This window comes from Rattus norvegicus, chromosome 7, assembly GCF_036323735.1.
Source record: "Rattus norvegicus strain BN/NHsdMcwi chromosome 7, GRCr8, whole genome shotgun sequence".
Taxonomy (NCBI): Eukaryota; Metazoa; Chordata; class Mammalia; order Rodentia; family Muridae; genus Rattus; species Rattus norvegicus.
Window position 1 is genome coordinate 86400880 of NC_086025.1, and position 14019 is coordinate 86414898.

General features: G+C 41.6%; 2 protein-coding genes across 3 annotated transcripts in view; both read right to left on the reverse strand.

Moving 5' to 3' along the window:
• Ext1 (exostosin glycosyltransferase 1) overlaps positions 1–14019 on the reverse strand; it is a 278838-nt gene that overhangs the window by 135229 nt on the left and 129590 nt on the right. The gene's annotated exons all lie outside the window — the stretch shown is intronic.
• Positions 1–14019, reverse strand: part of LOC134479904 (keratin-associated protein 10-6-like) — a 235995-nt gene that overhangs the window by 94593 nt on the left and 127383 nt on the right. Inside the window, exon 1 of the mRNA XM_063264625.1 lies at positions 1–14019. This exon is cut by the window's left edge and continues 94593 nt beyond it; it is cut by the window's right edge and continues 127383 nt beyond it. The gene's annotated coding sequence lies outside the window, so the exon portion shown is untranslated.

Below are 14019 nucleotides of genomic sequence, written 5' to 3' on the forward strand. Positions count from 1 at the left end.
TAGCTATATGGCCTAGGTATTTTAAGTAAATTTTCAGTCTTAGTCATTAATCAGGGTGGTTGGAACTGGGAGGAAGATAGTCTATCAATACAACATTTATATGTATCCACAAGACGGAAATGTATTAAAAGGAAATATGTGGAGTTTTGGTCATGTTGTCTGGATGCCCATGACTAGTGCATTATAAAAAAAAAAATACTCTGTCTTTAAGCTATATCACCAACCCCCAAAATGTGTGTTTCCATCCAATTTAAAACAATCTAACAATCTGTATTTAGGGAAAGCCATATTGAGTCTTTGGCCCAATTTGGGTAGTAGTACAGTGCATGAATGTCAGAATAATAGTAACGAAGCACAGAGGCCAGGCTCCTGTATGGAAAACCCAAATACTACTTGGAATCATATCCTTCAGTAAAAACAAAGTGGGAACAGAGGCAGTGTTTTAGGATGGTCCACATTAAAGAGACAAAAAAAGAGGATGCGAAAGGCCAAGCCTAGACATATAAATCTAGAATTCTAGGTACTAAGCCAGGATGCTTTTGTTCAAAAACTGCCTGGGCAACTGGGTGAGACCCTATGTCAAAATAAAAACAAACAAACAAGAGACCAGGGAGAGCTCAGTTGGCAGGGGGCCTGACTGGTATGCACAAATCCCAGGATTCCATAAACCCAGACAAGGTAGCACGCTCCTATACTCCCAGCATTCCAGAGGTTCTCTGCCATCTCCAGCTACACAGTGGGTTCAGTATTTGCCTTGGACACAGGAGACTCGGATCTCAACAAGAAAACAATATGTAAATTATAAAATCAAAAGGGATGAGGAGTTAGCTTACATGAGAGTAGTTGTTCAGAATGTCTGAGCCCCTGGCTTCCATCCCCTGCCACACCCCCATCACCGCCACCTCTCCCACTCCTAAAAAAGGCCTCTCTTCTCCTGTTCCCCTCAATTCTTCATTGTCCTAAATGATATAAAAACATCAAAGAATCATTTGTACTTAAGCAGTTATCCATTTCATAAACAGTCACTCATCAACTGACATATCACAAGCCATATTTAGCGAAATCTGAACAATACCATCAAAAAATCAAATACTTAATAGGTTTCAATACCGGCAAGGATGCGTGTACTAATTATCTTAATTACTTCGACTTTCTACTCTTCACCCACTTTCTGCACCGTGACCCAAATAACAAACCATCTCTGGTTTCTCAAGGCTTCTGGGGATTTGCAAACTGTCCTCTTAGTTGAACTCTCACCTAGTTGGGTGCTTAGCCATCAACATATGCACACAGACACACACTTCAGACACAGCCTCAGTCTCTTTCCTCAGGAAACGGGTTGGTTGCCAGAGCTGTGCTGTCTTGCTTTCCTGTAGTGAACACTGAGGATGCAACCGGAACCCTGCCCCGACCCCGGGGAGGGGGGGGGCAGGAGAAAGTTACCAGGACTCTGAGCCTCACAGATCACACACAGTCTTGCCAAAGCCCCAAGTGAGCTCTTAATTACTCTGCTCCCTCCAGCCTAGCTGTGTCTTATGTCCCTGACCACACTCCCAGTGACTGGGTTGTCCTGGAAGTTTCCTGTGCGTATGGTTCAAGGTGCCGGATGACCACGCTCAGCTTCGATTGTAGCTCATTAGCAATCATTCTTGCCAACGTTCGCTTTCACTTTTTTTACATATAAAATTGATGGAATATAAGACTTTTAATGTTATAACAGGACCTGTCGTTTACTGAATGTTTATTCCTGGCCTATCTTTACACCATTCGTTCATTAGATTTTTCGCTATAACCACACTAAGCACTGTGAGAATTCTAAAGGTGTGGTTAAGTACCTTGGTTGTTCCTTCAGTAACCATTGCTGGCTTTCTTCCTCCTTTCTAGAACAAACTAGAACAATCTAGTCTCCATTAGGATGGCTGGCTGGCATCATGTCTGGCCCCACCAGTTCTAACTCACACAGAATGATGGTTCTGATGGTTCAGCCACTCATGGCACCGTCCTCTCCAAAGAGCAACCGTGTCAAAGGGATTTGGGTTCCAGAAAGGTCCCTTTTCTCTTCTTTAGAGCTCCTCAGGATTTATAGATTGCTTTCTTATTTTGAACCCTAAAACAGGTGTCTCCTGAGTCAACTACTTGTACATATGGGTCCCGTGGTATATGTGTATTCATACCATGGGACCCATGGAAGCCTCTCTGGAAGAGCTATGCCTTGATGCAATAGCTGCAGCCAGGCCCGTCTTGTCCCCAAGAGAAAAATACATTTGTCACCAACACTGATGTGCTGAGGTGACAAGTAGAGATCATAACGTGTCTGGAACCCCTTGGATATGACTAAGCCACAAAATAAACCAGCCCTGAGGCTCCCCTATGAATCTGCCCCTTGCTCCGTGGATGAATACATGTCCCTGCTAAAACATGTAATAAATAAAGCTGAGGTTAGAGCTAAAACTATATCTGGAGCCTTACTTTTAACCCCAACAGTGCTCAGTGGGGTTATAATTCAAAACTCTATTATTATTCTACACATTCTCTGCAATGGTGAATTATTTAAAACCAATGGCCTACCAACAGCATGACATATCAACCTATAAGGGGAAACGGCTGCTTCTCTACTCACAAGCACTCAGACACCAAATGGACTTTTCCCCACACTAACAATTCCCAACGCACTGGATACTAATGGGTCGACAAACAGTTCAGTTTATGTCTGATGCTATCACCTCAATTAGTGCGGGACCACGGGGGCAGGAGCCCAGTTTCAAAGGCTACCTCCTGGTACCAGTCTGAGTGTTGAACTCCCATACTTTTTGAGATTTTGATACAATCAAAATCAAAAACTTGTCAATCGGGGCTTTCCGTACCTCCCTGCATTGGCTCAACAATTTGGTAGGGCTAGTTACACAATTCAGGAAAACGGTTTCATTTCTAGTGCTGTATTAGGAACGGCAGAAATGAGAAGCCAAGTAGGGGATTCATGGCTTGAGGTACGCACTGGTCCAAGTATAAAAGCACGCGTCCCTGCAGAGATGAGGTTCGCCACCACTACCACTCCAGAGTTAGGATGAAGCTCATGCCCGTCCTTTCATCTGCCTGGTTCTCTCCTAGAGGTATCGCCTAGACCAGAAAATACCTGAAAGCTAGAAACATGTCAGGACTGTGCCTCATTATTACGGTATGCTCCATTTCTAACACGTCTCTCTTCCAGTCTGGACAGGAGATGGGGTGGAAACTTCCTAATCTTAGCCTGGCTGCTAACCTCAAGCTGCCCAGGAATCCTATCCTTGGGACAGAGGAGGTCCCTTCATCTCAGAAGTTCTAAGAGATCTGAGAGCTAAGAAGGATGCTCTTATCAGCCATTACTTGGGAAATGACAGGATTTGGCTAGCTGCGTGTCGGAAACTAAGCTCAAAGCCTCAATAGTTTAGAACGAAAGATGCTCCTAGCATTTCTGCCACTCAGACCATCACAAGACCATTAGCAGCTCTGTCTCAGGAGCTGCAGGACCAAACTGAAGTATATAAATCCTCATGGTGTCACATCTGCCAGACACACAGGATCTTCCATGAACCAATGGCAAAGATATTCCTAGGGTGCCCCCCAAGACTAGTGTCCATGAAACAGTAAAACTACCCAAGACAACAGGCCTTAGACCAACAGAAGAAGAGCATTTAAGAGATAAAGCAAGGACTAAGGACACAGCTCAGGGCCAAAGCACTTCTTCAGTACCACAGTCAGTCAGTAATACATCAAAGCGTGTAGCCCATCCATTTCTAAGTGTGTTAATAAATGATGAGGATACAGCAAATAAGAGAACGCGAGCACCCCGACACGATCACTATGAAATCGGCAGGCTGAGTGAAATACAAAGTCCATGTGGAGTCTCCCCACTCCCTTTGCAAGATGGCAGCTATGATCCTAGGAGGGGGAAAAAAAGATCTCAAGAAACTATTTTAAAACAGAAAGAAAAAAGTGTTTCCGGGCTGGAGAAATGGCTCAGCGGTTAAGAGTTCCGACTGCTCTTCCAGAGGTCCTGAGTTCAATTCCCAGCAACCACATGGTAGCTCACAACCATCTGTAATGAGGTCTGGTGTGTCTGAAGACAGCTACAGTGTACTCGTATACATTAAATAAATAAATAAATAAATAAATAAATAAATAAATAAATAAATCTTTAAAAAAAAAGTGTTTCCTTTGCTTCATCACCTTAAAATTTAAATGTGGGCCACCGTGCATCACTGTGCATTTGCTAACAAGAACGAAAAGGCCTGGGATGGAAACAGCCATTGTAGGCATGAGATGCTTCCCTCCGTGAGGAAGGTGCCCAGCTGGGTAGGAGGATGTGTGCTGGGGCCACGGCTGCTGGCTGTGTCTGGGCACTGTCTCCCCTGTTAAATCAACAGGCCTGTCTGAAACACACCGTTCTACATTTTCCCAGGCTTCAGAAACTCATAATTTCCTTCTTAACTTAAACCACCTGACAGTTTTGGAGAAGCAAGTGGCACATTCTCTGTCTGTGTGTCTCAGTGACAACACTGTGTTAACAGTCACCAGGAGTTATACAGGCACCAAGGGGGAGAGTCTTGAAAGACAGAAAAACCACAGAAATATTAGAGGCAGAAAATCCTGCCTGTGTATTTTAAGACATTCGACATCACCTCATAATTGCTGTTTCCACAGAGGGCTAGCTTAAATCATGGGGCTAAAAGCAAGGAAAGTGGTTAGAGGCATTGCTTTTGACAAAGTTGCAAACTAGTCAATAAATAAAGCATGGCTGCTGTATCTGATTGGCTACAGAGAAGCCAGGGTCTATAAAACACAGCCAAGTAAGGAGAATGGCAATGAGTCTGTGGTGCTCAGAACACAAGGGCTTGTCCTTCCTCAGGGGCAGATTCTACTTCACAGGGATCTACCACAGTAGCTGCTAGAGCAGAAAATAAAAACAGAGTCTTGGTTTTCTTTGAAAAAGATGGGGAACCAAGAAGATGGGTATTTGGGAGAGTGTGCACACATCTGTACACAGGAGGAAGGTATAAACATGTGACCTTCTCACAGTCTCCCAGCATGTTTTTGAAACAATAAAACTCTATTCTGTTCACATGGCCAGCATAAACATTGGAGTCAGTTTAATGGTCCATAAAGGCTTTCCAAGGATGTAAGAATGTTTGTATTTTTCAAAAATTAAGGGTGGATCTGGGTAAAAGGAACTGAAAACAGTTCTTTCTTTTGCTTCTCTCTTTGCCCAGTCCTCTAAGAAGATAAAAATGCTGATTTCCAGTTTATGTCAAAGCATATGTGAAGAATTCAAGATACTTAACTCTATTTCTGTTAATGTGGTTTTCCCTAGACATGGGACTATCAGATAAACTCATACCATGATGCCAGTCGACACTGGCAGGACCTTATCATGAGCAACTACATAGTCAGCTCACTCCGAAAATACATTCCTAAGACCACTCAAGCGGGAAGTCTACCGTTATCCTGGAAAGGAAGGAGGGAGGGGGCAGTCTCTAATGGATTGGACAAACTGAAGCCTGGCTCAGGTCCCTGTCTAGTCTTTTATTAATAGGTACACTTATTTAAATGTGAAGGTTTGGGAACTAGTCTAAAGAGGAAAACTTTCAGAACTTTCCTCAGGTACAAAATCCTTCGTGAGTAATGTTTTCATTTTGAAAGTAAGATCCAGAAGTTGAATTACACACAGACACGGGAATTGAGAAAAAAAGAAGAATCGTTCATATGAACAGAAAGAATCGTTTATATTATCACAGTTCTACACATGACCTAAACTTCCTAAAAGAACCAAAGCAGAGCCTCATTTCATACTCGAATACAGGAGTCACCTCATCTGTATACTCCATCAATGCTTTGGTAAGAATAGGCACATAAGCTCAAGCAACACTAAAAGCTTGAAGTAAGGTGATCTGGCCTTCTATTTCAACAGCATTATATAATAGCTCTGTAGCTAACTTGCTCTCCAAAGAAAGGTAGCAACAACGAAGAACCAGACTTCTAACATGCTTATTAAAGAAACACAAATTTTATGCCATTAGGTAAGAAATATTTGTTTAGCTGGGAGTGGTGGTGCAGGCCTTAATCCCAGCACTGGTGAGACAGAGGCAGGCAGATCTCTGAGTTCAAAGTTAGCCTGGTCTACAGAGTGAATTCCAGGATAGTCAGGGCTATACAGAAAAACCAGGTCTCGGATACAAAATAATAATAATAATAATAATAATAATAATAATAATAATAATAATGGGGGTTGGGGATTTAACTCAGCGGTAGAGCGCTTGCCTAGGAAGCGCAAGGCCCTGGGTTCGGTCCCCAGCTCCGGAAAAAAGAACCAAATAATAACAATAATAATAATAATAATGTTGTTATTATTATTATTAAAACCCAATAAATATTTATTGATCATTTCCTCTGTACCCACAAATATTCTTTTCAGTCCTTCCAAGGGAAATTAGGATCTTTACTAAGCTGTTCCAAACAAGATCATATAATTTACTGGCTTAAATAATTCATTTTAAGATCAGTTCCTCATTGCTCAAATACAGTGTTCCTACATAAGTCTTTTACTCACTACTTCTGCTAAATGGCATCCCTATTTGCCCCCACAAGCAGGTCTCCTTGCTGAACCCCCAGAGAACAAGCAACAACAGTGCATTTGTCTCACTGACTCCTAGTTATCGCCCTCTAGCTTCCTAGGTGGTCTAGTTCTATCCCAGTCAAGGCATGGCTACTGTAACCCTGGTTCCCAACCTTCTTAATGCAGTGCCTCATGTTGTGATGAATCCCCGCAACCAGAAAGTTATTCCATTGCTATTTCATAACTGCAGTTTTACTATACTGTTAAGAATCATAATGTAATATCTGATATATGACCACCAAGGCGGTTGTGAACCACTGAACAACATCTTCACATCTGAACTATGAAGAGGGCTCATATTCCCCACCTCCTCCAATTAGCTTCCCTGGCAGCTAGAAACTGTGGTCACTTATGAATGGAGCCAGGGCAGGGGAAATGGCTACGAAAGGAGCTATCTTCTGTAGGAGCTGTAGTCATTAGCAAGTGCTGGCAAGGGACAGGTGGCAATTTCTGTAGAAGATGGAGTTCGATGCCTGGTACAAAGGTCCCTGCTGACCCACACTAGCTGCCTTCTTCCCCAGCCTCACTTCCATCCTCACTGTGCTCACCTTTCCACAAACAAAAGCCTAGGCTGAGGAAATGCAACCACAGGCAGCTTCCCTCCAGTGCCAGTCTCCTTTCTTAAGCAGACACTGGCTAGCCACCTTCCAGTATTTTATTTCATCTCCAGGTTTCACAGTTAAGGACAACAGAGGTCACAGAGAATGGGAAAAAGAACTGAATGGACCAGGTGTGGTTTGGTTCCAGAGCCCAGGTTTATAATAATGACCTGCTGGTTCTTCATCATACAGATATGCAAACTGCACCGAGTCGGGCATGAACGCCTGGCGGTAGAGCCTAGGAATGCACAGCAAAGGAGGCTAGATACCAAAAGCATGTCCCAGTTCCACCCTGGGAACACAACCCAAGCTGACACTATCTTTCTCTGAGAGACCATCTCAAAGCTTCAGTGTTAAACACATCTTTGTTGTAAGCTAACGTAAAGGCTAGCACCCAATAAGTTAAAGGTTTAGGTTCAAACTGAGTCAAACTCACTCCTTTCATGTAAAATGAATGGAATCGAGATGTGTGCTTCCCAAGCATTTACTATCTATCTATCTTCAGCTTCATTTCTTCACAACTTAGGGAAAGGTCCGAACATAATGGACTCCTGCAGGTTTTATTCCCTAAACCAAACCCACATTCTCCGATTGCTACCACAAGTGCTCACCTGCAATTAAACACAGATAAATCCCTAGAAAATCAATTTCTTGGTGCTGCCTGAATCTGGGTGGAGAAGACTGTTTACCGTGCACATAGCTGGGGAAACAAGGTGAGAGCAGGTGTGGAACCCCTACATTTATTTAATTACAGTGTAATTCCTGAGTCAACTGCCTAAGGCAGCCATCTTGGGCAAGAGATAAGAACAACCCAGATTCTGAGCCAACAGAGATGTTGAAGTAATAACATTAGATACTTGACTTGAGACGGCTAAACGAAGCCTAGGGCAGATCTGTGAGTGGTGGTACAGGGAAGAGTTTCAAGAAAGCCTTTGCTCGCCAAATACAGGGGAGGGTTTCACAGCAGTGCTTGTGCTTGAGATGGTGCAGGCTACATTCCTACTCGGGTGATTCTATCAGCATCCACAGACCAGAGGAGGGGCAATACCTCTCCAGGGTTCTTGATTTGGAAGGAGGATAGTGGGGAACAATTAAAGAGACTCTACCTTCCGCCAAATTTCAGGTCACTCACTTATCTAACAGGCTTACTGTTTTCTGAAGCAGTCTGAAGACAGTGCATATAGAATTCAAAAAAATGAGAGGAAAATCCAACTATACACAGCTTGGGATAAATGGTTATCTTTAACATTGATGCTTTGCAATTAAAATTTATAATGAAATTAAGTACAACTAGATGACAGAAACCTGCATGTATCAAAAGGACTCTTAGGGTGTAACTTGATATTATGAGCCTCCACCTGAGTTCACTATAAGAAACTTTTACATAATTTTTTCAAGTCAATTTCCATTTAGAAACATGCAACTCCAAGCACTTAATATTTCAAGACCTGGCACAGAAAGTGAAACTGGGCCATATTCAGATGAGGAAAGACATATTTACAGCAATTCTATCACTCATATACCTTAAGGATGGATCTTTCTGAAAACTACATCCAAGAGAACCTAAAGTTGATACCATGTAAGTTGCCTGACTGGCCTGGTGTTATTTGAATTGTAGTGTTTAGACAACTCACAGGGATGTTTGCACAGGACCCCAGGTAAACCTATAAGGACAAATCCCCAATCTTGGTTAGAACTGTGAATACCTCATTCAATACCATATATAAGGTAGTGATGTAAAAGGTTTCTTTTTTTAAAAAATTGCGAGAGGAGATATGATGGATACATCCCATTCAGGGCTGAGCATTTTGAGGGCCCTCATTCTTTGCAAGATGACCAATTGGGAATTTGCCACTGAAAGATGGGGCTTCTCTAGTTCAAGTTGAACAATACACTGACAGAGAGAAAAAAAGAGGTGGATATGAAGTTGGGTGGGTAGAATCTGGAAGGAGTTGGGGAAGAAGGTTATGCTCAAAACATGTTTGAAATAACAAAAAAAGCATGATTAAAAATTATATATATATATAATATACATTATATATATAAATCTATGCAAAGCAAACATTTTTTAAGACTTTGTAAAGTATGGAAAAATCAAATTCATCCACTGTCAAAAATATGATGTCTGTGCATCTGTTTACCCCAAACAGCTGATTTTATCATACTCAACCCACCTCTACTTCTTTGAAGTCAGGCCTATGTAGTGAAAGTCAGTAATTTTGACTGAAATGCTATGCTAATAATGCAAATATGAAATGTAGAATGAAATTTTAAATGCAAGCGTGGTGTATTCTCAAACAACTGCTTTGAGGAATCACAGCGTTTCTTATCATTTGTTTACTTACATACTTTAGATATCACCCCCTCCCCAGTCCTTTGAATTTGCATCATCTTTGAAGATAAGCTTCAGTCTAGACAACTCTCCCGGCAGATCCAAAATCCAAAATTAGTAGAATTCCAGTGAAGTGCTTTTAATTCTTGTCTGTTAACTTTTTATAAGAACTCCCTGAGGCCAACTACCACCCTGGCTTCTAGAATACCACACACAGTAAATGCTGAGCTGTCTTCTCTCATCGCCCTCCACAGTGTGTGAGTTCCCATGGTATTTATTGGTGGGGGGGTAGGGGAGATGGAGAAGGGAAAGTAAAGCTAATTACTCTCATCAAGTTACCAAAACAGAATGTATAGAGAACTTCATCTCCAGGCTCCTTTTTCTTTCCTAACATACTCAAAATTTTCCAGCTACCTCCATTTAAGATAAATATGAATTTTATAGAACCAAGAAACTTTGCTTCGGTCACTGTTCCCAGTCTAGACTCCTCCTGCCTCCGAATACATAGTTAGCATTCAATAAACAACAGTTGAACAGATGAACAATGGGAAATCATCTCGAGCAAGAGATTTCATAATCATTTACCCTTAGTATCTCCCATGGAAGACTCGAAGTGCTTTTCTGTGTGTGAACTTGGCCATGAGAATCCACAGCCAGCATAGACTCTGGAGCTTGGGGATAGAGATGAAGCATGGTACCAAGTATGTGTTGTTTTCCTTCGGGCTTACCAAATGTCTGTCTGGGCATTAGTCAGCAGCATTAGAAGATGAGAGATCACACAGGTTGATTGTTCCTGTCAATTAACAACTTGGAATGGGAGCCAGGCTGCTAGCCTGAGACCTCCCTCAGTGCAGAGCCCTGGGTATCTCCAAAAAGCTTTTCAATGGATACAGAACAATTTAACAATTTAGTAAATTAACCCAATGAACACTGGAGTCAGGGGCATGTGGTTAATATCCTGAGATAAATATTACAGCATTCATGGACAAGCTTTGGAACTGAATCTTTTTAGGCACCCTCTTCTAGTTTGTTAAAAATAAAAAAATAAGAACTTTTACTTCCCTCTTCCAACCAGATTTTTAATGAAATTAGAAAAAAGATCTGTGAACATACCAGCTCACAGCCAATTGAGGGAGGAGAACAATACACAGGGAATCAGGAAATCTCTTGGGCTTTTCTTCAAATACCCCAAATTAAGGTGTTTTCTCCAGTAGTTAACTTTTAACCCTAGGGATGTGCCAGCTATCCACACACAAGTAGTTCAGACTAATTCTTAGCCACTGAAGGCATGGCTGAAAAAATCTTGGCAAAATGTATCAATTTTGTTTTAGCGTGGACCAACTTATGAATAAAGCCATCCCATGATAACAATATTTTCCCAAAGAGAAAATGGAAGGCGCAAAGGAGCAAGACAAAACCCAATTCTCTGCATGTTCTTCATAAAGGATTCTGGACACGCCACCCTCATCAGGGAGTACCCATGCGGTCCCCAGCCCCCCGGAGAAGGCATTTTCCCTCCAGGATGAGATCTCCTTCTTTATACCTTTTAGAACTGTTCAGTCCTCCAAAGCTTACCGTTTTTCCTCCTGCCATTTCCTCCTCCAACTATATCCCCGATGACAAGCGAACAGACACCTAATATTAATTTAACACTGCTGTACTTAAGTACTCCATATGCACTCTGTCTGTATTGTTTTACAAACCTTCATAACAGGGTCTGTTAGGTCAATGTCCCATTTCGTTGATAAAGAAACTGAGGGTTAAGCAACATGGAGAACAGCCAGCCAGCAAGCCCAGCAAGACAGGGTTTTTTAACTTTGGGCTCTCACTGACTTCAGAAGCCAGGCTCTCTGCAACTAACATACTAAGGCTCACAGATGTATTTCCTTTCTGTCATGACGGATTTATTCTTTTCTCTACTTCATCATATCTGAAATATCAACTCCACGGCTACTTCAATGGACACCAAGCATTCTTGATATGATCAAATAAAGATGAGGCACATATTTTTGTTAAAGATGGTGGATGACTTCCACTTGTAACTTTAATAATAAAAACCTACTTTTCTTTTTCATTTTCTGACTAGTGTAATTTGCTATGTTCCTTAAATAAGGTATTCTACTGTATTCTACTGCTATGGGGAAAATGATTTTCTCTGAAGACTTTGTTGCAATATGATCAGGAAACTGGCTACTTAAACAGCGGGTAATCTTTTATTCCATGCATAATTACCATGCACTATATTTTGATTTGATCCTAATGGCCCTAAGTACATTTTAAACAAACCCTCAACCTGCCCAAATGAAAAACATTTTGCTTCCTCTGCTGCACTTGCATGGCAATGATAATTAACACATCTTGGGAAATTTGAGCTACATCTGATTAAATCATAACACACCATAAAGGTCTTTACAAATAATCCTTTGAAGAATCCAGCTGAGAAAATCATGAAAGGGAGAATTATGAGAAGGAAAAGCTCCTTACCGTCCTATGCTGGGCACTTAGAGGTCACCCTATCAAGGTGAGTCTTTTGAATTCAGTTAACTTTCCCAGAACGTGCCCGAAAACTCTTGAGGAAGGGAGAACTGTGGATAGGCTCAACCTGTCACTCACAAAGTCAGTGTTTCTGCTCATTTGTGACATTAGTCTTTGTTTGGGACAGTGGCCAAGGAAACAAATTCCCTTTTCTCTGCAAAGAACCATTAAGGAGTCATGCAATTAAAGAGAAAAGTTCAAAATAGGGATCCTTAAACAGCACTCTCAAAATTTTATCTCAGTCACCATGGGAGAATACCTTAAAGATGAACACCACAAAGGATGGGTCAGAATTGGAGGGGGGACATTTAACAGAAATATCAAACATAAGATTGAACCTAATCTGTTACTTTCCAAGGCCAAAAGTTAAATGCTTATGAAACTGCGAGTAACTCCACAAGTCAAAAGAGGTGAACATGTAGTAACTAGGCCCACTATCCCCTCCATTAATGAGCTGCTATTATGGCCGTTGCTAACGGGACCCACTGCACTTGACATTTACTGATGCCTACTCATCGATGCTGCCATCCCGTAGGACAGCGTAGAGTAAGAAGACAGTACAAAGATATTATTATGTCACTTGCCCAATAAAGGGGACAAAGACGTTTACAGAGCTGTACAGAAGAATGACACTGGATACCATACCGTATTCTGGCTATCTTACTAAATAGAATTTTATCTCCCGTTAGCATACACGTGTATGAACTGAGGAGTATGTTAGCCTGCTTCCTTACAGTAATCATTTCACTGTCTGCATGAATTGTATAAAACTGTCCCATATCTTAATAAATGCCATCGAGTATATTTTGGATGGAGCAGTAAGAACCGTGTCTGAAGCTCAAACTTGGGTCTGTGTCACCTCAAATCTCCTAAGTTCTAAGGAAGAGTGAACCTTATTTCTGAGGTTCCACAGCACTTATTAAGCAAAATTAAGTTTGCTCCTCAGCAGTGTGCAAAAGAAAGGCAGCAGGAAAAGCCAACCTGGTTCAAAGCAGCTCGTCACTCTTTGGGACCAAAAAAAAAAGACTTTTCCAAATGAAACAGATGGGACAAAGCGAATCACCAAGGGAAGCCCCAGCTACTTGGAATCCAAATACAGTAGAAATGGATGCATCAAGCAATTAGACCTTCAGACTAAGAGTGTTCACCTAGCCTGTCTCTCTGTGCTACAGAGGGGAACATCTCGCCTTTAAAAGTACACACATTAATCCCAATTGCAAAGTAACAAATTCTCTTACTGTAGGGCCCATTCGGAGCCTCCAACTTAACACTGACAGAGCTATTTTAACGTACAGTTGAAGAAATTGATTCCAAATACTGCAAATTCTACAAAAATTTTAGAAGTTTGCCAGTCCCCTCCCTCAGGTTTGAGCAGACTTAGGCTGTGTGTGTTTGGGGGAGGGGGGGGATGAAATAGAAACCCTTCTATAGAGCTTACTGAATAGTTCCGCCTCCTGCAGAGCACTCTGAAGAAATGTACTGTTTTGGTTTTTTCAACATTCAAATAAGTGTGAATCAGAATTGCTGGTCTCCCAGGATTCATCTTTTATGTTGAGGGTAGGGTCACTGACAGGATTGAAATGGATCCAAGTTGCTGTGATTAGCTGATTTTTAAAAGACTGGAGGTAATGAACTATGGCGGAGAAGAAAGAAAACCAGTTTTAGTCTCAGTCCATCATAAAAACACCAGGAGAATTTTAACACTAAAAGTCTCAAAACCAGTTACTCTGGGTGTAAATCAAGAAAAACAAACATCAAAATCAAAAACCCACCCACCTACCAAAAAACCAAAAGCAGCAGATAGAGAAAATTCACACACAGGCACTCTGTGAAGGCAGTTATCCCTTCCCCAAAGAACATTTCTTTATTGGAGCATTGTAAAGAAGTCTCATGGCAAGGTCCTC